This window comes from Spinacia oleracea, chromosome 4, assembly GCF_020520425.1.
Source record: "Spinacia oleracea cultivar Varoflay chromosome 4, BTI_SOV_V1, whole genome shotgun sequence".
NCBI lineage: Eukaryota > Viridiplantae > Streptophyta > Magnoliopsida > Caryophyllales > Amaranthaceae > Spinacia > Spinacia oleracea.
Window position 1 is genome coordinate 33,137,505 of NC_079490.1, and position 4,171 is coordinate 33,141,675.

General features: G+C 36.8%; 1 long non-coding RNA gene across 1 annotated transcript; it reads left to right on the forward strand.

Moving 5' to 3' along the window:
- The first annotated feature begins 1,093 nt into the window (after window positions 1-1,093).
- On the forward strand, window positions 1,094-3,910 carry LOC130459733 (uncharacterized). Its single transcript, XR_008919322.1, has 4 exons — window positions 1,094-1,513; window positions 1,624-1,878; window positions 2,629-2,693; window positions 3,681-3,910. It is a non-coding gene; the product is annotated as an uncharacterized lncRNA (long non-coding RNA).
- Window positions 3,911-4,171: the final 261 nt, after the last annotated feature.

The following is a 4,171-nucleotide window of genomic DNA, read 5'->3' on the forward strand; positions in this document are numbered from 1 at the left end:
ATGATACCACTGTAGGGGAATACAGTTAAACATAATAACATGTGCGGAAACAATCCCCAAAGCCAGGAAACATGTATAAAGCACAGATTAAGCAAACTTACATTCGAAGCGTGTTTTCCACAATAATCTGTCAACGAACACGAACAAAGAACTCCACTTGTCGTTCCTCTACTTGGTTCACCGACACGTTCAGATCCGTCTTGATTATCGTAGCTTAGACAATCGATCAAGATACTTTGCCTTTTGGGATGAACACACTATGGAGGCACAGAGAGAATTAGGGTTCTCTGTTTTCTCCTAGGGTTGTGTGTATTGTGTTATGATTGTGCTAAGTTGGAAAATAGGTTATAAGGTTATTTACATAACCTTACTAACCGACCAAGCCATGAGGCAAGGCCAGCTAGCAAGCCCGCACGCCAAACACACGGACACGCACTGCCAGTGGGCCGCGCTGCTTCTGTGTCGTGGTCTCGGCCCGCACGCACGCGCACAGCTTAGCGCCACAAGGGCCTCGCTGCTGCTACGTTTGCTTTGCTTGCTCGCCTAGTCGTGCGCGCGCCCATGGGCCTTGAGTGCTTCGTGCACTCGGCTCGTGGGCCGCTCCTCGTATTCGCGATTAAATATATTTCTGATATATTATTTATCGTTTCGTATACGACGAATCACCGTCGTACGATACGATTTATTCGTTTCGCCTAGCTTACGAATATTCGCGATACGATATACGATTCCGATGCAAGGTCGTATCGTATAATACGTTTCCAACTTAAATCCCGAAAGGCTATTAAATGAATTTCCGATTCATTTAATCCGGTGATCTGTTAAGTGCCATTGGTGTGACCTTGTAGGTTCAGTCAAGAGTAATTTGTGAGTTCAATATCCATCAGAACTCACTGATCGGAAGCATTGCTCCAGCTAGCTGTTCCGATCACTTGATCTCACTGAATTAATTGTTCGCAATTAATCTGAACCTTGGTATTAGACTTAATGCACCTTGGGTGAAGGACATATTTCCTTCACAAAAGATGTAATCCCCCGTAAATTTATAAATTTTATTAATATATTTTAACGTATATTATTTATATTTAAATAGAATTTATGAACTTTAGTAATAAATATATAATTAACGTGTATTTATTTATTACATTTTAATATTTTCAACGATTTACGAAATCGAAAATGATTTTAGAATTTTAAGTTAAAACGAATTTGAATTACGAAATTCCGTTCGATTGAAATTAGGAAACAATACTAATCAGTGTTGAATTCAAATTCTAAAACTAAATACTACTCCTAGCCCAATTGGGCAAAGCCCAAGCCAATAAACCCAACAAAACACCCCCTTCTCTTCTCTATGTTTCACGTGAAACCAAAGAAAGAAAAAAAAAGAAACCCTCCATCCTTCTTCCCCTCTCACTGCACGTAGAAAAGGAAAAGAAAAACTCTCAAGCCTCTTTTGCTCCAGCCGTCGCATAGCCGCCGCGCAGCCACCACCGGCGTTCTCCTCCGGCCGGTAACTACCTCCTTCTCCCTCTCTTGCTTCGTCCTCCTTCTCCCCTTTCGTTCTCTTTTTCTTTCTATTGTTCTTTCGCTCCTAACTTCGTTGTTTATTCCTCGGGTCAGCCACCACCGCACGACCACCGTGCCCCGCGGCCGACCACCGTTCTCCACCTCCGCAGTCAACCACCACCGGCGTGCTGCACCATCGTTGCTTCTTGCTCTCCCTCCTCACGTCAATCCCCTTTATTCTTTGCTTGCTTCACCACCAACCGTCGACCACCTCGTGCACCGTCGCCCACGACAGCAGCCAGCCCAACCGCAACCGCTCGCGCCGCCGTGCCTCTGACCGCCGGCCGCCCACTCTTCTCTCCTTATTTGGTTATTTCTTAAACCCTAAGTAAATTAAATGTTTTAATCATATGTTATTAATTTAATTTATGTTTTGGTTGAATTAAATTTATGATTTTTATGATTTAGTTTTGAATTTCAGATTTTAATGTTGAATGAGTGAATTGTTAATTTTCAGATTTCATGAATTATTTGAAACGAAAATTTGAATTATTTAAAGAATGAATTTTTAAGGATTTATTGATTTGAAATCATGGTAGGATGTTTATGAATTATTAAAGTTATGATTTTTATGATTTTAATCATGTTTTATTAATTCGAATTATGTTTTCTTGAATTAAAGTTATAGTTTTATGATTCAAATTATAGATTTCAGATTATACGAATTATATAATAAAGTTACTAATTTTCAGATTATATTATATTGGTTAAATTAGTGCCTTTAAGTAGTAAAGTGTGACTTTTGAGGTTTTAATGGCTTTAAATCATAATATAATGATTATATATTATTAAAGTTATTATTTTTATGATTTTAAAGATGTTGAATATATTTTGAGCAAGCTTTTAATTATTTTAGATTGCTGGAAATTTAAAAAGGAAAATTTATGGAAGTTTAAGATTTAGGATCCTTAATATAATTATTATTATTATGCTTGGAGGTTAATTAGTTAAGTTTCGATATTGGAGAATATTCTAAATATGCTTAGGATGCATTTAGAATGCTTTATTATGGTTGTCAATGATTAGAAATTGATTGGGATTATTTGTTGGTTGTTTTAGGCGGATAATTCTCTTTAGGCGACTTTTGAAAGTGTTAAAGTGGTCTATCAGTTTGTTTACACAAGGTACGTACATACCTGTGTGCTTGGAATGTGTGCTAATTGTTGAAACCATGTTGAATTATTGATGAACTTGGTTATGTTAATGTTGTTGATGAACTTAGTCAGGTTGAAATTGCATGTTTGATACTGTTGGATGAACATATTAAACCTTTATTGCATTTTGAGGATTATAACATGTTAGTATGGAAGATTGATGCAAACATGTTCGATTGGGAACACTAGATTATTTAGTATATAATTCAGATCAGTTAATTGTTGTTCCCTTTTTAGCTTTTCACTACTTTATGAGGGCGGAGGACCTTATTTAGTAAGTTGAAACCTTATACCCATATTCAGGGGTTGATCAGTATTAAAGAAAAGATTGGAGTTAATTGGAATGAGTCTTGTTTGATGTCTTTGTGATCACTTACTCAATTCCAAGATAAAAACGGTTATAAATAAATGTGAGTTGCATGCCTTATGTGATTGTTGAGTCATAACAGGGTGTCAATTTGTAAATCATGTAAAGTGAAACTGAGTAGCAATAGCTTTATACTGTGCACGTCTAAAGTGACGGACAAACAGGAGTTGGGGTTCATGGTGGTAGCCCATGGCCTTTCATTCGGACCGGATTGATCACCGCGTCCTATTTTCAGTCAAACGTTCCTCGATATCGCAGGTCACTGAGGTTACGGAGTCACGCCCGTACCTCGCCTAGCTAGAAAACTCGGTCCATTGCCTATTTCAATTAAAATAATATTATTGTTATCAAAGTCTAGTCCAGTCTAGCTTAGTCTAGTCAAGTGTGGTATTCAAATTAATATGTGTCGTTTGCCTTTACTTATGTTTCATCAGCATCATGTTATGATTGTTCGTTTAATAGAATCATGTTAGGATTATTATTGATTTAGTATGTAGTACTCAGCTTTGCTGATTACGTGCTTTTGCTTGTGCATGTTGATCATGGCTATGCCTTATTGATCCTGTGATGACCCAATCTTTGGTGAGCAGTCTCTAAGGATCAATAAGCATTGTCCATCTACAAGTTTGAAGATGTTGCATCATTGGGATCGGGAATAGAGAGCTTGTATTTAGTTTTGATTTGCTAAGTTGACTTGGGTTTGTTTAATTGGACTTTAAACTGGTCGTACTATTTATATTTCCTTATTTTTCGTTTATTGGTTTTTGGGATTAAACCTGTAATCGATTATTTATAAACCTAAAGTTAGTTTTATGTTTTCCGCTGCAAAATTCTGAATAAGCCGTTACGTTTTCACACGGGCGATAATGCCTTGATAATTCTCTACGTTTTATATTAAAAGATTATTTTAGAAAAGAGAGAATTGTCGGGGTGTTACAAAGTGGTATCTAGAAGCTAAGGTTTTACTTTAATAAAATTTTAGGCGCCTAACTATCTAGTTATTTAAAATAAATTTCTTAAACATCGAGTTTCTACGTATTATAATGTTCAAAACAATTGGTACTTTTTTTTGGGGGGCCGA